Below are 23,788 nucleotides of genomic sequence, written 5' to 3'. Positions count from 1 at the left end.
TGAGAGAGCTATAAAACATGGAACCATTCAATTACCAAAATGTTCAGGCAGCAACCAGCAAAATGTGAGAGTATGCTCATTTGGTCTTGTCTGAAGGACCCAAACAAATTGCTTTTAGGTATATATGAACTATCATCTGGTAACCTCCATATGTTTACAAGCCTAATTATGGTCTCTCTAAAAAATATAAGACTACAACCTTCAACGAAATCTAAAAGAGAAATGGGTTTCAGTATTATGGTGAGGAATCTTACCCAACTTATTCCTTAGCACTTCTATATGTTAATCATATCTTTGCATAGGGACATGCAAAAAGGTAAGCCGAGGAGTGATGTTGAGCCATGGAATTGGTATGTTTATTCCCCTTGTTTATTCAGTTAAATATTCATTCCATAAGACCTTTAAGTATAGTTAATAACAATTTGAGAGATAGAAGTTCTAGAAAAGTAGTTAATAATATCTTAGTATTTCATCTTGTTATTGAGGTAATTTGAGTGCTTTAGATACCATAAAGTTACAATTTGAGTTAATTTATGTACTGATTTTTAAAGACCACTGGGCCAATCTTGGCATATTGGTTGAGGATTCACATCTATATGCATGGAGATATGATCTGTTATGTCAGGATTTCATAGTTTAAATAAGCGATCCTAACAATCTTCTGATCCTCAGGATAGATTTATCATTCTAGAATTGGAAATAAGCTCTATTATATATTAAACTTCATTAAGAAATAATTATTATGATTTTTTATCTTTCTCAGCAACTATAAAAAGTGAACATCATAACTACTTTGAAATTTCATACCGTTTTGTAATTTACTTTGATATCAATGAAAGTTTTAATGGTTCAACTTTAATCTATTATCTTGAATTTTCCTTAAGGAAGTTACTTCCGAAGACCATGGGCCTAGTCACTAGAAAGATTGTTGTCATTCTTGTACTATTACCTTTCATTTCTTTTCATATGAATGATAGTTATTTCTTGTGTGAACTCTTAAATTTAAAATCCAATTATGGGGATCCTTAGATTTACAATTTCTATTGTATGAAATCTTGAAATCTATTATTCCCATGTGCGAATCTTTAGACTCACATTTCAGTTACATGAATGTTTAGATCTGCCATTTGGATTGGATGAGTTTTCAAATGTAATTATTTAGTTCTGCGCATTTCTAGAATTACTTTGTGACAGAGTGAATTTCCATTTCCGTACTTTATTGTTAGCATTTAAGAGTGATTGAAGTAATTAGTGATTGAGAGTAAATTCCTTTTGAAGAGCATTATACATTCTGAAGTTTCGCATCGTAATAAGGATAATTGGTTTGGTGGAATTTAATATATGTTTCTGAGATAGTTAAACAGTTCCATGATTTCTGCAGAGTGATTCATTTTTGTTTACATATTGATAAGATTTAGTATCTTTTGAAAGTATTTCTTCATAGCTTTTTCTTTATGTTAGTATGACATATGCCCCTATAATTTAAAGCACTATCCCTACATAGACTATCCCGACAACCTTGTAATAAAAAGACAAACCCCAGGTTGATGAATTAATGAATAAAGGATTAGGTTGATTCCTTATGAACAACTTAGTGGCCAACAATATCCATGGTGATTGTGGGTTTATTTCCTTGTTGTGTTTTTGGTTGGTTGTCATTTTTCCTTAGATTGGGTTGAGTTATTAGACCCGTAGCCTTGGTTGGACAAATGGTTTGGAGCCATGCAACAACTTGGGTTGAGTTACTAGTCCCGTAGCCTAGGCTGGATAGACCCTCTAGAGCCCTTGGTGGGTTGAGTTACTAGTCCCATAGCCTTTATTGGACAAACACTCTGGAGCCCGTAAAATCTATGGGTTGAATTACTAGTCCCCTAAACGGGTTGGAAAAGTGGTCTAGAGCCGTGGATGGTTGGGATAGAGACCAATTTGATGATGGTTTTGTGATGTTTGGTCGTGAGGTGGAATCATTGTTTGATGGGTTGAGGTGGATGACCTATTGAAGCCCTGGATGAGTTTTGATTTATGTGTTCTATGAGATCCCACATTCATGCTTCGAATATGGCAATGGGGTGAATGGAAAAAGAGAGATTTGGCTCAACTATTCTACAGTCGGGTGGAACCTTGAAGTCCCATTGCAGGTTTGGATTTTACATCATTAATTAAAGGTTATTTCTCCTTGTATTTATATGAGTATTATGATGGATTATATGTGGTTTATATGGTTGTGTTTTCATTGATATTTTTGTGTCGATTATGTTGGTTATGTATAATTTTTATGACAACATCCATGCAAGGCTTTCATCATGCTTTTACATGTAATTGAATGATCAATGTATCTATGAAATAATGGATGGAATGGAGTTAAAATGATAAGGTAATGATGCTTCATGGTGAATCTCAGATAAGTATGAGACCCTTATGCTCATATCTATTATTTACACCTATAAGTTGCATATTTACTAAGTGTTTGACAAAATATATGTCATGGCTAGTGTTACACTAAAATTTGTCACCATGACTATTTGCAGTTAGTATGGCTCCATCAACTGCCATACTATCCTCCTTGGCAAGCCTCATACCTTTGCTCTCCATGTCAAACTCCAAGAAAGAGAGAAAGTCATTAAAAATCTATATATCTCTGGGTACGCAGTTTCTCTTAGCCTTACCTGCATGTACGCACCCCAAGTTCACAATACCTACGTACTTGTACTCTCTGTATGTAAAGGGGAGGGTGTGTACTCCTGTAAAGGTCAAAAGGTGCAAGTTTCACTCCAAAAACGTTACTTGTGGTCATTTCTAGATCATTCTAGAAGCTTGTTTGACGTGTATGGAGCGCCTCCAGATGGTTCATGTATCCCTATCAAAGAGGAACTTATCCCATCAAGAGGGGAGCTATCCCATCCAAAGAGGGACTTATCCCATTGATGGTGGACCTGAATAACTTCCTCTAGAGCACTATAAATACAGGCATTGGGCCAGAGGGAGGGGAGGTTGAAAGCTGAACATTCCTAAGGGTAGATGCTGCTGGAATTAGGACTCCCTTGTAAAGCTTGAGAGGAGAGATTCCCATCCTTTCCTAGCCTTATTTGAGAGTGGGTGAGCTGATCAAAGTAAAGGAAAACTCTTGCTGGACCCTAGGAGGGACCTGCACAACACCAAGGCTCAGGTTGTAATGGTTTCTTTTGTTTCCACTTAATACAAATGAACTCATTTTTCTCAACAGATTGTTATTCATGATTTGTTTCATATACTCCTTGGTCTGTATGATGGATATGTATTGTTTTATGAGTTTATCAGGTGCTATTTAATCTTTTTTCTTGTTAGTGAATGCAGGTTTCGAGGAGAAGGAGGAGCTCATCCGGATCGGCGAGGCTGGACTACTACAAAGCGTTGGACTAAAGGTATGTTAAAATCACCTGATTACTTGTATTCTCAATGCATGTTTAGAGAAAGGTAGTGTTTATTTGTCTTGTTTGTCACTAGAAAGCCTTTGCTTCTAGGGAGGTCGGTCGTGTCTGCATTATCGACTCTTTCCACATGACAAAATGGCGACTCCACTGGGGACTCCATTGATGTGAATGATTTTTCCTTTGTATGAAATTTTGATCTGAGAAAAGTCGTTTGTTTTCTGGTTTTTGACTGTCTGACTGTGTTTGTGGGTGGGCTAGCTTAGGGTTCAATTAGATTTTAGTTTTTCTTTGTTTTTCCAGAAGTACGCAGCCTCTGCGTTGAGCATAGTGCGTACTTGTATGCACTGCAGCTTTGTGCACAGAGCGTACCCGCACCTGTGCAAACAGGTCGCCTGCGTACCCTGTCAAAATTAAGGAAATTTCCATTTTCTTCTTTTTGCCTTTTAGATTTTGGTTTTAATTTGTTTTTTTTGCCCAGATCCACTGGTTTTCTGCCATAAATATCCACCTAAGCTTGTTTCGTCAGTGTCGAGAGTTTTAGTGAAATTCATAGAGATTTTGCCTTAGGGTTTGATTTTTAACTGGTCCTGTAGTGACTTTGGCGTTAGAGGTTGTCAAACTTTGGATCTCCCTGGTTTTGTTCAATCCTCTTAGGAGTCGGGACTGTCATAGAATTCACCCTTGTGAGAGACCTACCTTTGTGTCTTCTCTTTGCGAATCTCGAAAAAGTTTGTTGATTGAACTTTGAATTTTATTCTTGAGAAAAAGAACAAAAGATTTTGATTTTTGTTTTTGACTGGTTTTTGGTTCTGCATTAACTAGTCCTTAGTTACATTTTGACTGAGTAAAACATCCAGGAATCATCTTTAGTAGGCTTTTGCCTCGTTAGATTTACATTTATACTTATTTCTCTTAGTTTTGTTTTTGAGTGAAATTGAGTTGATTTGATTGCCATAGCTTTTTTAACTTTGATTTTTGTTAAAGTAAGTTTTACATGCTTTATTAATTAGGAAAAATACAAAAATATCTTTTGTAGGAAAGTTTGCTTTGGTAGCATTTGAGTCTTTGAAAGAAAAAGGAATTTTCGTGAAGTGATTAGTGGTCATGTGTTGTATGTTTTGAAAAGATAAAGAGTTTGTTTCTTTGATTCTCATTGCCAAGAAAGTTGTCTTTTTATCAATTTTGCATTCTCCAACTCTCTTAGCTAGGGAATTCATTGAAAAAGAGAAAAATAGTATAAATCATCCTAAGTGCAACTTTTTAGTGGATTTCGGTCGAGTCTACACACCATCAGTTTCATCTCCACTACCTTTTGTCTTAAAGAAAAGCCATAAAATTAACGCTTAAAGTAAAATCAACTTAGTAACTTTTTATTTACTAGGGCTTTGAAACACCAATATAGATCAGGCTAGTGTCTTGGAGTAGGAGAGTAATTAACTCTCCAAGATAGTAAAACCAAACAAGTAGCTCATCTTGTGGTAGGATAAATCCAACTGTTTCATTTGTACTCTGGGAAAGCTCCTATTAAAGGAGAAGCACGAGACCGTGTCCGAACCAGTGAGGGGATCAATCCTCCTTCATTGGGAAAGACGCCAGATACGCACGTACTACAAACGGTAAACCTTGGATTATTGTCGACGAGCCTGGGGTCACTTGTCGGTAAACCTTGGATTATTGTCAAGGAGTCGGTAAGGGGATTGAGCTTGTTACTCTGCCCTTGCGTGCTATCGGGTCGTAGACTATTCCCCCAGGTGCATTTGTTGCTGTTGGTAACCTTAGTGACCATTATCTTTAGGATTCTACTGAGGTGACGGTGGAGGGAAGATCCCACTGTACCTGGAGCAGACGTCGGCTAGACGCACTTGGATTTTTCGGGAGGTTCACTTCACTCGAGACGGTTAAAGTGGAGGAACTTGTGCCGGTCTATTCATTAAGCAGGTTGTCGGGGTAACTGTTCCGCCCACCACTTCTGTACTGAATTCAGCGATGTTGGGTTTCATCTCCAACTAGTGTTTTCGGTCCGGAAGGCTACTATTTGTGTATGGTTTGATGCCCTAGATTCTTTAGGCGTGTGATTCAAATTTTTTTGGTTCTTTAGAGACTTTAGGTGGTTTGCTTTGAGATTTTACTTTGTTTGCGTGTGCAGTAGTTAAAAGTCTTTAACTGTGGCTGAATTACCGAGACAGTCCCGTAGACTTCGGGGCAAGTCTCCTGAGATTGTTACCGTGGCCGATTTGTTGAGGAAGTCCCGTAGACTTTGGGGCGAACCTCCTGAAGAGGTTCCGGGTCCTTACGAAGGTTTGAAAGTCTTTGTAACTCCTAGTGGTAGTAAAGTAGGTTCACCTGAAGAAGGAGAATCGTCGTTGGTAGTCCATCCAGATTACCAAGGTCTAGAAATAGGTTATAATCCCGAAGCTATTGCAGTTTCCAAGCTTGCTGGTAGTTTTTCATCTACTAGTGATATAGGCGAAGAACCTAAAATATCTGAACCTGTTACTCCAACTTCTAGCGCACCTGATTCACCTAGGGTAGAAAGAGTCATCACCGAAAATCTTCCTGTTGGTTTGATAGCTATTGAAGAACTTGCTCCAGAGGAAGAATTTGGCATATCTATCCTTGAAGATCAACCTACTATTGATCTAAGGGAGCGTGAATCCATTTTTTACAGTCCTCCTAGAAGTACTACTTGGTATCTTTCGTTAACCAATTACTTAGACAACTCAGGGATAAGTTTTTCTCCACCTCGTACTCCTTTTCCACCTGGAGGTATTTATACTCCTGTAAATATGTCTGGTCAGTCGTCCATGTTCACTCAATCTCCTGAATCTTTCTTGTACGGCGGTCCTTCTGTTCCCTCCGGGTATCAGTCACTTTTTGGTACTTTTGCGGGAGCATCTCCTCAACCCATTGAACATGGGTTATTAGCTGGAAACAATGGTAACAAACCGTTGGGTGTAGGGGACGTTTACATGATGTCAGGTTCAGTTCCCGGTTCTCAACCTCAAGGTGGCCAATTACCGCCTGGGGGGCAGCCTCAATTAACGCATGGAGGGCAACCTCAAGGTACACAAGTTGCGTGTGGGGGGCAACCTCAAGGACAGTATGTACCCATAGTACAATACATTCCTCAAGGTCAACCTCAGCCTCAATATGTACCCCAGGGTCAACCTCAGTATCAGTATTTACCTCAAGGGTATCAACCTCAAGGTCAAGGTCAACCCCAGTATCAGTATTTACCTCAAGGGTATCAACCTCAAGGTCAATACTCGAGTCAAGGTTATCAACCACCTCAAGGTCAATCATATGTTCAAGGTACGGGAACTGTGCCTTTCAGTTATCAATCCTACCCTCAATCCGGTTATGGATCTCAATATCCTCAACCTGTCATGGGTCAATACCCCGGAATGAACATGGTGTGGGATCCATCGCAAGTTCAACAGGTATTGCTGCCAAGCGTACAGTTGTCATCTCATGCTGGACAACCCTTAGTTGCTGGTCCATCCCAGCAACCAGTCCATTCTAATGTTCAAACTTCTGTACCCTCGGTAGTTACTCAGTCGCCAATTGCACCTAGTACTCCATCTCAAATGACTGCTGCAACTACCGCAACATCTGTTCCTTCCACCACACTTGCTTCTGGAGCATCGACAGCTCTGGTTTCTACTGTCTCTACAACTACTCCTTAGACATCTTTACCATTGTCTGGATCTACGATTCAAACTACGGTTCAGATCCCTGCAGGACAACTTGGTTTAAGTATGGTTGTCACTAGTCAACCACAATTCGCTTATCAACCGTACCAGGGACAGTACCAATACGGGCCTGCTGTCCAACAGCCGGTTTACCAGTATCAACCGTATCCTGGGTACACTTATCAACAACCTCAGCAACCCCAGTACGGTCCGGTTAATCCTGGTTTTCCAGGAGGATACAATATCCCGAATGCGATACCTATTCCAAGTTATCCTAGATATCCTCCTCCTGGGACTGGTCTTGTGACCCAGAGTTTTAGGGATCCTAATCGGCAATTACCGTTTATCGCAACTTTGGATTTACCAGACTTGTCGCGCCTAACGAACGATCTAATAAATTATCTTCCGTTCTGGCTGCCAATGCCAAATAAGTTGCCCAGTGATATACCCAAGTTCGAAGGTAAGTCTGGAGAGGATCCGTCCAATCATGTGATGACTTACCACCTCTGGTGTGCTTCAAATTCCATTTCGGATGATTCGATCCACTTACGTCTTTTCCAGCGTACGCTCATTGGTCTCACGGCCAAGTGGTACATTAAGTTACCACGGGCCTCTTTTTACAATTTTAGTCAGTTAGCTACCTCGTTCCTAACTCATTTTCAGTTGCCGGTCAGATATGATAATGGCACGGAGCTACTAAATTCACTAAAACAGTCACCGTCCACTTATATTTCCGATCATATTCATGAATGGAGACGTCGACGGCGATTAGTGAAAGTTTTTATCCTGGACCAAATCTTAGCTGAATGGTTTGTTAAATCATTATTACCGAAGATTACTGAAGATGTAGCTAAGGCCAGAGTAGTTACTGAAGAGCAAGTAATTGCTCAAGCACAGTACCTTGATTTAGTTTACACTCAGTCAGGTACGTTACATGAAAAGATCCCAGATCTTCCAAAGTCAAATCAAATCGTTGCTGCTCCTTCGGGATCCCATGCTGCTGATGGCATGATTGGTACGGTAAATACTAAAAGCAAGAAGAAGTCTTCAAAGAATTCTTCGCCCATTATAACCTTACCAGATTCCCCGACAGGAGAGTCTTCTCCTGAAATTTCCGCTGATATTCACGCTGTAGAGTCATCTACGGCTAAATCAAAAAACGGTGGGAAGAAGAAAGGTAATAAGAAGGGTAAAGCAGACAAGACTCCAAAGGAGAAAACAGAAAAGTCGGAAACCAATGACGAAAAGCGCAAACCTCGATATCCTTGTCTTATTTGTGAAGAGGATCATTTTACAAGAGATTGCCCCCATTGGGCCGAGGTTGTGAAAATCGTCAAAGGTTCCTCAACTCCTGTTGTTTTGAAAGATCCATTTCCAAAGCAGGAGAGTAAGATGATAGGTTCTTCCTCGGGTGACACGGAAGAACCCATATTGATGATGTCTCATGTAAGGATTGTGACTCGATTGCAAGATTATGGTAGTAAAAGTCCTGTTGATGGATCGAAAGAAGCAGAATCTTCTCATTCAAATCCATCAACCTCAGCTCCCGGTTCCGATCCACTACAGATCGAGAAACCTAACCCTGACTTAGTAATAAAATCGCCCGCCAAGGGTGTACTTCGAAGGTCCGCTTTCAATCCACATGCGAGAGCGGCCCAGAATTACAACATTGTTGAGGATTTAGTTGTTTTACCCTCAGCAATGTCGGCTTTAGAAGTGCTGCAATCGTGCCCAGCACAATGAAAATTACTTTTTTCGGCTATAGGAGCTGTTGACGTTCAGGACCCGAACCTCATAATCTTTGATCTAGAAAATAGTACACCGCGTTTACCTCATCAGATGGCTTTCCAGATCCCAGTGATAGTCAAAAACAGGCCTATTATCGGACTGTAATTGATGAGGGAGCTTCCACGTGTATTATGTCGATACAGTGTTGGAGATCGCTTGGTTCTCCTTCACTAAACCAATCCCCGACTATGCTTAAGGCCTTTGATGGCCGTGGGTTCCATCCGTTTGGCATTCTACAGGATTTGCCTATAGGGGTTGAAGGAAAAACGGTTAGTCTAGATGTGGAGGTGGTTGATGCCCCTCTAGACTTCAACCTTCTTTTGGGTCGAAGTTGGTCTTACGCTATGACAACAGTCGTTTCATCGGTCTTCAGAGTAATAAAGTTTCCACACAATGGCAAGATCATAACCATAGACCAGCTGGCTTATTTTTCATCCGACCCAGCCTCTTCAGAGAGTATCCAGCATGTCGGTAAAACGACTATCCCTTATAAGGATGTTGGTGTAGGATTAGTTAAAGATGCCGGTTTACTGGGAACTTTTCCTTTTCCTCCAATCAACATCGTGTCTTCGTTTGCATCTATTCATATGATTACTTCAAACACTATTATTTACGATGGTCCTTGGATCGTTCCTTCTGAATCTGAGATAGACTCATTTGGTGATGCAATGCCTTTGAGTCCATATGAAATTGCTTATGAAGCCGTGCAATCGTTTTCCGACCCAAGTTCAACCAGAATCAACCAAATGAATGTGGTCCGTGAGGAATCCCTTTTCACGTCAACCTCGGAGTTAATAACGTTTCCCGAAGTTGTGTCATCTGACGAACAACTTTGTGAAGTCCTGTGCGTAGACGATTTACCATGGGAAGATCTCCATCATAGATCTTCGTTTTTACCTGAGGATGATCATTTCAAAAACGATTTCTCATCAATCTTTACAGCTGAATATGTCAAACACGCTCAAAGTCCAATGAAACATCCTAATTCAGAGCTGAATTTGGGAAACATTTCTCGCACTATTACCATTGACATTTCAGTAAAGCCTGGAATTGTTGAACACATTCATATAGGTGCCTCGTGTTTAGATGACGAATTTCAAACATACAAGGCCCTATTTCAATAATTCCATGACATGTTTGCCTGGTCTTACGAAGAAATGCCAGGAATTGATCCCGCCATTGTTGTCCATGAGATCAAGACTTACCCGGACGCTAAACCCGTCCGGCAACGTTTGTGTCAGATTCACCCATGAAAAGCGGCTGTGATTAAAGCAGAAGTTGAGAAGTTGTTGAAAGCAGGTTTCATTTATCCGATCCCATTAACGGATTGGGTATCGAATATTGTTCCGGTTAACAAAAAACAAGGAACAATAAGAATATGTATCGACTATAGGGATATCAATCATGCTTGTCCCAAGGACAACTATCCAACACCCTATATCGATCAAATAATTGATGATTGTGCCGGCAGTGAAATATTTTCCTTTATGGACGGTTTTTCCTGTTACAACCAAATCAATATTCTACCTGCCGATCAACCAAAAACGGCTTTCATTTGTCCATGGGGGACATTTTCTTATTGCAAATTACCTTTTGGGCTTAAGAATGCCGGAGCCACTTTTCAAAGAGCGATGTCTTATGCATTTCATGACATCAAGCACATTGTGCAACCGTATCTCGATGATTTGCCCGCTCACTCCTTACATCGAGCTGATCACCTTGTCCATTTACGAGCAATTTTTGTGAGGTGTAGGCATTATCGTATACGGTTGAACCCACACAAATGTGTCTTCTGCATAGAAGTGGGACGATTTTTGGGGTTTGTAGTTTCAAAAGCCAGCATTCGCGTCGATCCCTCGAAGGTAGAAGCTATCATCAAATTGCCTCCTCCTTCGAGTCTGCGCCAACTCCAAAGTTTGCAAGGGAAAGCAAAATTTTTACGCCGATTCATTCCGAACTACACCGAGATTACCAAGGGTTTTACCCGGTTGTTGAAACAAAATGCTCAATTCTCTTGGGATGAGATAGCTCAGAAATCTTTTGATGCGCTAAAGCACCCATTGACCCATGCACCATTGCTGCATCCTCCCAACTACAACCAGGATTACTTTTTGTACCTCGCCACCGCTCATTCCACCATTGGAATGGTCTTAGTCCAGGAAGACGAATTCGAAACGGAACATGTGATCTATTACCTTAGTCGGACGTTAAATCCCACTGAGCTCAAATATTCACATGTGGAGAAATTGGCTTTGGCAGCTGTTCAAGCTGTCCAGCGTTTTCGTCGCTACATTCTTCTCCGTAAAACTACAGTTATTTCGGATTGCAACCCTATGATCTACATTTTAACTAAACAATTGCTAGGGGGCAAGTACTCTAAATGGATCATTATCCTGCAGGAGTTCGACTTGGAATTTGAAAAGTCTAAGTCTAAGAAATCTTTAGTCTTTGCGGAATTGATGTGTGATTTCCCGCGTGCTGACACGGAAACTGTGGCAGAGGAACCCCTTGCGGACGAATCTCTGTTTCTCATCAGCACTCTAGATCCGTGGTATGGGGATATAATTGTCTATCTCCAAACCCAATCCTTTTGGCCCGAACTTTCAAAGTCAGAACGTCGAGAAATTCGATTCCAGTCCCAATAGTACAAAATTATTGGAAATACTCTTTATCGTCGTGGGGCGGACTTGGTTTTTCATCATTGCTTAACTCATGAAGAGGAAGAAAGGGTTATAAATGACTGTCATTCTGGAGCGTGTGGCGATCATATGTCTGGGTATGCCACAGCCCAGAAGGTGTTGCGTGCTGGCTACTTCTGGCCGTCCATGTTCAAAGATTGTATCATTGCGGTCCGAAAATGCCACAACTGTCAAGTGTTTGATCGCAAGATGCACGCACCACCTGCTCCTCTCCACCCTATAATTGCCATTGGTCCTTTTTCCAAATGGGGTATCGATTTTATTACATGTAACCCTCACTCGACCGGGGGGCATGCGTATATCATCCTTGCGGTTGACTATTTTACTAAGTGGGCCGAGGCGATGCCTACATTCGAGGCAGATGGCAAGACAGCTGCGATTTTCGTATTCAATCACATTATTGCTAGGTTTGGTGTCCCACATGCGATAATCACTGACCATGGGCGCCATTTTCGAAACATCATGATGACAGAACTTACATGCTAGCTTGGTTTGCGTCACGATAGCTCAACTCCTTACTATCCACAAGCCAATGGCCTGGTTGAGTCTATCAACAAAGTTTTAGTTATCACGATCCGACGAATCATTGGTATTCATCGGTCGAATTGGAACAACATGTTATTTTCCGCGCTTTGGGCGTACCGAACCTCAGTGAAAACATCAACAGGGTTCACTCCTTTCCAACTAGTTTATGGTTTGGAAGCAGTGCTGCCCATTGAATGCGAAATCTCGTCACTTCAAATGGCTGTCGAATTACTTCCAGCTACTTCCGAAGAGGAGAAACATCTATTATACTTAGCTCAATTAGATGAGACTCGACGTGATGCTGCTTTAGCAATCGAGACTCACGCAAAACGGATGAAATCTCAGTATGATCACAACGTGACCCCTCGTAATTTTTCGGAAGGAGACCTAGTGCTATTATATGATCAAGCTAACGATAAATTAGGTGCTGGAAAATTCGTTCCTATGTGGCATGGGCCCTACATTGTCAAGCGAAAGCTAGCAAAAGGGGCCTATGAGTTAGTAGATTTTGATGGGGACTCTTGGGGTAAGCCCAGAAATGGACTTTACCTAAAGAGGTATTATGCTTAAATGATGGGTATGGAGATTTACTTAGGTTAGGTTTTCTTTCTAGCTGGTGTGTTTGTTAGTATAGACAGTGTGCTTAGCTTAGAGAGTGTGTTTTTCGTCGTTATTCTGGCTTATCTTGGTTTTACTCTTGATATTGCAGATGTCGACGCCTCTCCAAACGTACATTGGATTCCCTGATGGTGCTTGTCGTAGTACACATAATATCTCTTCCGCAGCTTGGGTTATCTATTTGCCCTCTGACGAGTTAGTTTCTATGCATGGGGTGAGCCTCGGTCAAACAACAAACAACATTGCAGAATACAGTGCAGTGATTGAGTTATTATCTGAATCTATTTCGTTTGGGATTCGGAGTTTGATAGTGAGGTTAGATTCTAAACTCATTGTATTACAGCTTAATAGAGTTTATGCCATTAGAAATCTAGTGTTATTAAGGTTATTTTTCAGAGTGCGCCTCTTGGAACGTGAATTTGATTACATTGAATATCAGCATATTCCAAGGTCGTTAAATACATTAGTAGATGCAATTGCTTCTCGAATGTTAGATAGACATTTGCGATATTCATACATGTAAATTTAAAAACATTTCATCATACATGTTTAACAAGATAAGCCAGTAATAATGATATATATAGATAGGAGTGTGTCAAAATATACATCGTCTTCGATCATAGGTTGAAAAACACCTTATGATCGGCAAAAATGATAAGTACAAAAAAACAAAATGTCACATGTGTCTACAAAAAGTGACTAGCCAATCACTGGTGGTGCTCTCTATACGACACCACTGCCCGCGCTACCCTACACAGGAACCTCCTGAAAGGTCCTGGGACTGCGACCACATAGCGCTGAAGTCGGATAGGAATATCGTCTATAGTCGTCTCTAGTATGTCCGTCGTAATACGCTCTAGATCTTGGTCCAGCTCGACTAAGGTCTCTGCGGCCGCATCCTGTGGGGCTAGTGCTGGTGCAACTGGTACTCTCCTCTCGAATGGCCGGAGATTGGCCGGACGCTGTGGACCTACATCTGCATTTTTGAAAATTGTCACTGTCAGTTTTGAGACGATATAAAAAACAAAAAGAAAAGTAAATAATTTAAAAACTTGTGAAAAATGAAGTACCTCTGTCATCCCATTGTTCTCCCTGTGGAAGAACCATGTCCGGATCACCGTGAAAATCCACTCCGGCATAAGGAAAATCCTGGATCACAAAGACCTGGTCCTCCAACCAGTGAAAGTAACCCGCAGGAAATCGGACAACTCCCGCTCCCTCATCAGGATGTCGGGCCATCACCGCAACCCATCGCATCAACTTTGGCTCCCGAGGAGGCCCAACTGCAACAGTGAGATGTTGCAGGATCAGCATCGGAACCCTCTCTAGGGCAAAGCTCACAACTAAAGGCCCGTACCCAAAGGTCTTTAATTGCCCGTTCTTTGCCCTAGTCAGTTGGCCCTTCATATTGGCCAACACAGCGTCACACCAGTTGAAAATGGTGCCTTGGAAGCAATCAATTGCCATCCGCATTTGGGACCCGGTGGCAATATGCAAAGCGGCTGCGCCGCAGAGTCTGGTAACTGTAAAGGAAATTACCATAAGTTTAGGTCGGGATATGTATTTGATTTCTATCCCCTTATCCTGGTTTTGATTGTTGCACCACTCCAGCCGGAGACTAGCAAGGGATTGGCCACCTAGCCTAGTCCCGAACAGAGACAGTTGCTCGCCCCTATTAGGCAAACCAGTGAGAAAATATATGTCTGAGGGCTCTATCTCGAGCTGGTGCCCTCCGATGTAAAAACATTGATCCTGAACATTCCACCTTTCAACCAGCCACTCTAAGAATCACACCTGGGCCCTCATGCCAGGTATGGCCCAGTATTTGTAGAGACCGCATGCCTTCAAAGCATCAATGGAGGGTTGATGATCTATTGCGGCCAAATCGACATCTTCGTGTTCTCTTTCGCGCTAATCAAGCATGGTGGGCAATCTACACACTAGAAAACATCCATTAGAATTCACTAAATAAAAAATTAATGGTTCAAATTTGAGATTTGGGGGTTTAAAAATGCTTTGCGTGGAGTACGCACCCCGCCTTCAGAAACAGAGCGTGGGTACGCAACTGCTCTGAAGGTAGGCTGCGTACACCTGCCATTTTTCCAATGGAGAAAATGTCAGGGTACGCAGGTCACCCATGGGGGACCTGCGTACCCTGAAAAGTGGATCTTTAAACCCTAAAACCCCCAAAAAATCAAAATAGGGCCTAAAATGAAATTCTAAACGGACAAAAACAAAGAGGAGGATGTTGTGAAATACCTGAAAGAGACGGCGTTCGATTCCGACGGTCGGATTCTCCGCAAAGTCCACGGGAAGTTTCTTGCCAAAAGCCCTTTTCTCTCCCTCAACAGTAAAATGGTAAAAATGACATGGTAAAAAGTCTTTTTATAGGTTTTTTGGATAAATGAATGCTAAGTTTGTTTATTTTTCACCATGGAAGGATATTTTTCAATGCATTTTTGCCTATCTTAAACAGGTATGAGTAATGTGTCGTTTTTGTGCAAGACAAAAGGACTTTCAGGGAAAATTATCATTTTTCACGAACCAAAACATCAGAGTCATCTTTTAAGCTCTTTTCTAACTCCTAAAACATGAAAAGATTGCCGAGCGTTTCTTTTACACTCGTTAAAATGGAATTAAAAGACGGTCCTCTTATAGCTCTTTTCTGACCGTAAAAACAGGAAAAGATTGCCGGGTTTTTGTCGTTTCAAACTCGATACTGGAAATAAAACGACGTGTCCTTGATCGCTTTTTACTTTTCAGGTCAGAGGCACTAATCATGAAAGTACTCCTTGGTCACAAGATCAAGCGGTTCTCTCAAGTATTATTTTATACTTTTTCGGGCTTGGGAGACACAACTTTACAAAAAAGTTCAACCTGGAGTCTTCTTAAGTTTTTTCAGACTCTCTAAAAATGAAAAACGCCGAGTTTCTCCTATACTGGACTCGTTAAAATTTCATAGTAAAGGACCTGTTCGATTACAAATAGGAACGGACCACTCCTTCTTAGGGTTCGAATCAAAACTAAGTTGGACTCGTCCGAAGGATGAGCTTATAATCAATCATATGTTATCCTCCTCAAGCTTGTAAAAAATAAAGAGGTACTTGCTAGAAATGGTGGGGGAAAAGAGAGAAAAATGAGCCTATTTGTCATCCTTTGTCTCAGAAGAAGCCTTATTACCTCTCTTGAACACGACACTTTGCATTCACCTGGGTTGGGAAATCCTTTGCCTCACAGTTGATCAAACCACAGTGAAAGTCTTCAGCCGGGTATTAACTTTGGGTCAAATGTCACCAAGCCATCTATCGTGTCGTTACGTGTTCAAGAGGTCTCTTCATATAAACCATTCATCCGCAAAATACCCTTCGTCCATCTTGACCATCCCTGAGTCAGTCCTTACAGCTACATTTCTTCAACTTGATCTATGATTTCGTGTTGCGGGCTTGCCTGCAACGGGTCGCTTTCTATCGACATCAGCACATTATCTAGAAATATGACCTAGGAATCGTCAGTACCTTGAAGTCTGCATGCATCAATGGCAGGTTTCTTACCTTTGACGACGGTTTACATCATTGACTTTCGATCGAAGGATTCCGTGAAATTTTCGACACCAACTCATTCATTCACATCTCATGGATTGTACTGGGTACTTTGAGAACCATTGACATCACTGGTGGTCTCTCTCACGCTTGTTAACAGTTTACATCACTGACTGGTAATCAAGTGGTTTCTACCATGTTCGACATCAACTCATTTATTCGCATGGATAGAATCGTACCTGTTTGGGGAGTAGAAATGAAGACCCTGGATCTAGTTTCCACCATCCAGGCTGCGAGGAGTTTTGTATTCATTATATAGTAGACCAACTATAAATAGATGGCTGTGTCCATACTGTGTCTACAAAAAGTCTATGATTATGATGTACTGCAAAATCATTCCTGTATCAGAGCAGTAGATAGTCAATTAGTTAAAGTTTTCAATCTGAGTATGGGAATGCCTACCTCAGCGATGATATCATCTTATATATGTATTTTGTGTTGAATATTTGCAGGTTCCGACTGGGCTCTCCACAAGATAATCCTTGAAATGATAAAGTGCTTCACCCTTCCTAGATGATATGAAACCCTTATCTACTACAGGCTTCGCACTTTAGGGGGCAATCTGTTACACTAAAATTTGTCACCATGACTATTTGCAGTTAGTATGGCTCCATCAACTGTCATACTATCCTCCTTGGCAAGCCTCATACCTCTGCTCTCCATGTCAAACTCCAAGAAAGAGAGAAAGTCATTAAAAATCTATATATCTCTGGGCACGCAGTTTCTCTTAGCCTTACCTGCGTGTACGCACCCCAAGTTCACAATACCTGCGTACCTGTACGCTCTGTATGTAAAGGGGAGGGTGCGTACTCCTGTAAAGGTCAAAATGCGCAAGTTTCACTCCAAAAAAGTTACTTGTGGTCATTTCTAGAGCATTCTAGAAGCTTGTTTGACGTGTATGGAGCGCCTCTAGATGGTTCATGTATCCCTATCAAAGAGGAACTTATCCCATCAAGAGGGGAGCTATCCCATCCAAAGAGGGACTTATCCCATTGATGGTGGAGCTGAATAACTTCCTCTAGAGCACTATAAATACAGGCATTGGGCCAGAGGGAGGGGAGGTTGAAAGCTGAAAATTCCTAAGGGTAGATGCTGTTGGAATTAGGACTCCCTTGTAAAGCTTGAGAGGAGATATTCCTATCCTTTCCTAGCCTTATTTTAGAGTGGGTGAGCTGATCAAAGTAAAGGAAAACTCTTGCTGGACCCTAGGAGGGACCTCCACAACACCAAGGCTCAGGTTGTAATGGTTTCTTTTGTTTCCACTTAATACAAATGAACTCATTTTTCTCAACAGATTGTTATTCATGATTTGTTTCATATACTACTTGGTCTATATGATGGATATGTATTGTTTTATGAGTTTATCAGGTGTTATTTAATCTTTTTGCTTGTTAGTGAATACAGGTTTCGAAGAGAAGGAGGAGCTCATCCGGATCGGTGAGGCTGGACTACTACAAAGCGTTGGACTAAAGGTATTTTAAAATCACCTGATTACTTGTATTCTCAATGCATGTTTAGATAAAGGTAGTGTTTATTTGTCTTGTTTGTCACTAGAAAGCCTTTGCTTCTAGGGAGGTCGGTCGTGTCTGCATTATTGACTCTTTCCGCATGACAGCTAGTGGGGGTCCAATGAAGGTCTTGAATAAGTATTTACTTTAGTACTGTCATTTCCAGGTTATTTTATTGATTGAAAGAGATGGTTCAATTCTAGGCAATGACCTCGGTGCTTGACTTGAAAATGGGACTCAAATCTTGAAGTTGTTGGCATAGCACTGAAAAATTGGGTCTTTGGTCATTGGGAGAAAAGCATGTGAGAGCAACTATAGGGTTATAGTCGCATGCATGCATTGTCATCAGAGAGACTTTGGGTTTAATTCATCTAAATTCTAGGTTGACTCAGGGTTTGGGCACCTGAAGTGGTAGATTATCTCCTAGGGGTCTTGAAGCACCTAAGGAAGATTTGTGTCTTGTGTCTCCATCAATTCCATTTCCTTAAGGTCACCTATGAGGTCGAATCATATAGTAGGAAAATCTTGTCCCATGTTTACCCTGATTGGCCAGTTTCTTGGGTAGATGTCGGAGGAGGGTGTTATAGAGTGGTATCAATGCGTGGTTGCACTCTCCTTGGGCTGTGTGTTGGTCATGCATTCATGTTGGTTGCATATGTGTCTCCTAACATTGTATTCCATGTTCTTGTTTCATTTTCATGGTGTTGATCATGGTTATAGTAATGTTTCCATCTGAAGCTTGAAGGTGTTCTCATGGTGTATTTCTTCATGTGTGTATGGTTGATTATGCATTGTTATACACATCAGTGTTCACATGTTATCAAATGCACATGAGGTGGTTGTTATTGTCATGTGTGAGGTCATGGTTTGTGGGTGAATATGGTCATGCATTGATGACCAGACTCTAGCTAGAATAGTATGTATATAGTTTTGCACTCATTTGTTATATCTCTATATGTAGTTGTTATGTATCTATAGTCTTGTTTATAGTTATACATGAATATGTTAAAATTGGAAACCAGGGAAAAACTTCATGTGGGTCATCTTATTCATGGCTGATAATATTTTTATTAGATTCCTCTCATCGAGAGGTGTAGGATTGATATAAAGATCATCTGATTCCGATAAGTATTCATGGAGATATGAATTTATTTTGATTATGGAATTATTATCAAGCCGACCTACAACTCATGTAGGCTCAGAAGCCCAACAGTCGCATCTATTCACCCACCAACGTTGTGTATAAATATAAGAGGAATTTTCCTCATTTGGACTCACTCTTCTCATCTCATCACACCTCTCTCTCTCTACTGCGCAGAAATGAGTCTCTTCTCTACTGCGCTGAAATGGGTCTCTCTCTCACACATGTGAAGCCGGAAGCTGTTGAATTTGAAGCTGCAACTGCAGAAGTAAAGATTTACTTGCGTGGCCTAGAATATCTCTTCTTTGGAACTGCACTATAGGTTCATCTGAACCTCCTTTGAAAGCCATAACTTTTGGTGGTGGAATGAAGTCAATCCAACGAACGGTTTGCAAGATATCGACTGCCCTAGTTTGAAGCCGGAAACTGCTAAAACTAAAGCTGCAACTACAGAAGTAAAGATTGACTTGCGTGGCCTAGAAGATCTCCTCATTTGAACTGTGCTGTAGGTTCATCTGAACCTCCTCTCGAAGCCGAAACTTTTGGTGGTGGAATGAAGTCAATCCGACTGTCGGTTTGTGAGATATGGTCTGCCCTAGTTTGATAATGAAGCCGCTAATGCTGATGCTACTGATCTAGGGTTTGCTACTGCTGATATAAATCAGATTTATTGTACTATTTCTCTCTGCTGAATTATTGAAGATAAAAGAAGATTTGATCAAAGGGTTTCTCCACACATTGTGGGGTTTGTCCCTAGCTAGCCGCGACATCTTGTGTCTCTTGTCTTGGCTTGTTTCCTGTTGATCGTTTAATGTTCTATCTGCACTTTACTTTATGTACATGTGATTGCTAATTGGTGGAATTTAATAAGAAAAAAAAGTAAACTGTTATAAGCATAGAACATACCATAACTTAACATGGTATCGGAGCTGAGGTGAAGACAAAGCCCGAGCAAGAGAAAGAGCAATCATTGAAGAGAAGATTGGCAAGGCTATCCTAAAAGAGCTATGGGGTGCTCAACACTCTTTCCTGCTGAAGACAAGCTCCGTGAGAAAGTTGACTATCACGGATGGAAGATGTCTATAGATCTAACCCTTGAAGATCAAGGAGTGCTGGACCATGTAAAAGGCAATATTGTTGAGCCTTCATCAAATGCATCTGCTGCTGCCTGGAACAAATGGAAAAATGGAGAAGTCAAAACAAAGAAGATCATCCGGGACTCTATCGACAAGCGCTTGGTGGCCTACATCTCTGATCTAGACACCTCCAAGGAAATCTACGACAGACTGGTGAGTTTATTTAAAGTTTATGATGCAAATCAAGTTTTGTTTCTTAGAAATAAGTTGAGGGAAATGAAGAAGGGTAAAGATGAAAGTATGCAAGCATACTTCTTAATAATCACTCAGATCAAGAACGATCTCCTATCTATTGGGGAAACCATTGCTGACAAAGAAATGGCACTCACAACTCTTGGAGTATTACCATCCGAATGGTATGTGTTCAAGACTACTCTTCTGAACTATAATGTAATTCCTGGTTTCGAGGAATTAATGGCTAGATGCATTCAAGAAGAAACAAGGGAAGAAGTGCAAGAAATGCCCATGCCTAAAGGTCCTCCTGTTGCCTTTTCTTCTCATGCAAAGAGAAGAAAGGACTCACACCGGGACGATGATCAAAATCCCTCTGATGGCAAATCAAAGGAATGACAAATTCAACAGCAAAAGTAAGAGGATAGCTAGAGATCGAGGAAGAGGACAACCATTCAAAAAGGCTAGAAAGTCCAGGATGTATTAAATGCACCTGACCTCAAAAGGAACCTAGTGTCCATCTTGGCAATGGAAGACAGAGGCTACAAGGTAACCTTTAGCAATGGCAAGGTATATATATGGAAAAATAATGTTAAAGATGCCTTTACTCTTGGGTTTAGTGTTGATTCATTATATCAGGTCGATGGAAGTCCGCTAGGTGTCATGTCTTGTGACACAACTCTTTAGTCCAAACTTTGGCATCGAAGGTTTTCCCACCTTCATTACAAAGCTCTACCCGATGTAAGACAGATGGTAACAAGGATGCCCGAATTCCAAGTAGAGAAAGAAGGTGTATGTCCGGGATGTGCCAAAGGAAATCTCAAAAGGGGATCATTCCCCTCAAGCCAAAGCAAGACCTCCGATATATTACAGTTGGTTCACTCAGGCATACCTAAGGTTGGCATTAAGAGGGAGACTACTACACCACATACTCCTGAGCAGAATGGTGTGGTGGAAAGGAAGAACCGCACAATTATGGAAGCTGTCCGGGCCATGCTACATGATCAAAGTCTTCCTAAGTTTCTATGGGCTGAAGCTGCAAACACTGCCGTATATGTACAAAATCGATGCCCTCATCAAGCATTGGGTTCCAAGACTCCTGAAGAAAAATTCACCGGTAAGAAACCTGATGTTTCTCATTTTAAAATTTTTGGAAGCCCTGTATACTTTCATGTGCCGAAAGAGAAAAAAAATAAATTGGGAGCATCTGGAAAGAAGGGAATTTTCGTGGACTATGGTGAAAATACTAAAGGCTATAGAATCTATGTAGCCGGTCAAAGGGAAGTCATAACTAGTCATGATGTCACCTTTGACGAAGATATGGCTCTCAGCAAGGTGATCAATCTTCCGACTTTGAGGAGCTCTCAAGAAGCCAACAACAGGGAACCGAAAGAAAAGGCTGATGAATCAATGCCTGATGTAGAAGAACCCATGGATCCGATTGATCCTCCTCTACATGAGCCTTCCTCTTCTAGGAAGAGGCCTTCATGGCTTAGGGGCCTAGTTGATGATGCTGAAGGACATGCTGCACCCCGAGGAACCTTTTGTGAAAGTAAGAAACTTAAGAGGTATCAGGGATACCTGACCATCATGAGCACGATCATACAAAATGAACCTTCATCATTCTCAGATGTCATCTAGCATTAACTATGGAAGGATGCTATGACCATAGAATATGAGTCTATTATGGAGAATGATGTCTGGGAAGTAGTTCCCAGACCCTAGACAAGACAATTGTTACTTTAAAATGGCTTTACAAGATAAAGCATGCAGCAAATGGAAGTATGGAAAAATATAAGGTTCATTTTGTTGCTCGTGGTTTATCCCAGAAGGGAGGTATAGACTATGATATTTGCACCTGTTGCCAGATATACGACCATGTGCTTGATCATAGCCCTTGTGGCTTCACAATGATGGAACCTACATCAAATGGATGTTAAGACCGCGTTCTTGCATGGTTCTATCAAAGAAGAGGTTTATGTGGAGCAACCTGAAGGATTTGAGATTTATGATTGAAAATCGCATGTATGTAGGTTGAAGAAGGCTCTCTATGGGCTGAAGCAATCACCCCGAGCATGGTATGAGAGGATCGATAGCTACTTGATGAAGCTGGGATTCACTAGGAGTGAAGCTGATCCTAACCTTTACTTTAAGGTTGAAGATGACAAGCCTCTCATACTGGTGTTGTATGTGGACAACCTCTTTCTAACAGGTGCAAACCCTCTCATTCACAAATGTAAGATGGAGATGGCTTCTGAATTTGAAATGAAGGACCAAGGACTTGAAGTGTGGCAGAAGCCAAGGGAAATTTTCCTATCTCAAGGAAAATATGTGGTAAATATATTGGAAAGATTCGATATGATGGACTGCAAGCCTGTGACTACTTCGAGGATCTTAACTTTTAGAAGTTATATGGTAGTGATGTCGGACCAGACTTGGGAAATGCCTCTGAGTTTCAAAAACTCATTCGCATTGATGTTCTTGGTGAACCTCCGTCCGAACATATGTTTTGCAGTTAGCATTGTGAGCTAATATTTGGTTGAGCCTCACTGGATTGATGCCAAGAATCTTCTGAGATGTCTTCAGGACACAATCTCTCATGGATTAAGATACATTGTTGGAGATGTGAGACTACTTGGATATATTGATGTTGATTGGGCAGGCAATGTGGTGGACCATAAGAGCACTTCCGGGTACTGTTTCACCTTGGGATCTGCTTCGATATCCTGGATGAGCAGGAAGCAGAAGTCGGTGGCTTTGAGCACCGCCGAAGCAGGATATATTGTTGCTAGCATAACCTCGTGTGAGGCAGTCTGGTTGCGAAAGCTCTTCAGTGAGCTGTTTGGATTTACATTGGATACCACTGTGATTCTCTGTAACAACCAGAGGTGGGATTTGATTATTGAGGAATCCCGTATTCGTCAATTGCTCCAGTAGATAGACATCATCTGGGATATGGTAAGTCGATGAGCAAGGAAGCTCCATCACATTAAGATGATGTACAGGTTGATACACCTTGTCAAAGCCCTGAGGAAAGATCTAAGCTGTGATTTTCCCAAACGACTTGGAGTCAGCAAGGAACCCTTGTACAAGGGTCCTGCATGTTGCATACATTGAGCTCTGGGAGCTCTGAGGGCTTGTGGTTCCTAATGGAGCAACATATGACCACAAGGTGACTCACCCTCCCCTGGTGGTGCACACTGGAACAAGATGATTCGCTCTCTTGTGGGACAAGATGATTCTCTCTCTTGTGGAACAGGATGATTCGCTCTCCTGTGTAGCAGGATGATTAGTTCTCCTGTGAGGCCTGGATTGATGTGTTCTCCATGACAGCCTGGATTGATGTGTTCTCCACGGCGATTGTTGCAGGATTGATGTGTTCTCCTGTGAGGCCTGGATTGATGTGTTCTCCATGGCAATTTTAGCAAGATTGATGTGTTCTCCTGTGAGGACAGGATTGATTAGTTCGCCTATCGAGGCATCCTACCCATGCAGTCTGGG

This window comes from Pinus tabuliformis, chromosome 7, assembly GCF_031772625.1.
Source record: "Pinus tabuliformis cultivar Carrire ecotype Pingquan chromosome 7, CPIR1, whole genome shotgun sequence".
NCBI lineage: Eukaryota > Viridiplantae > Streptophyta > Pinopsida > Pinales > Pinaceae > Pinus > Pinus tabuliformis.
Note: the sequence above shows the minus strand (reverse complement) of the source record.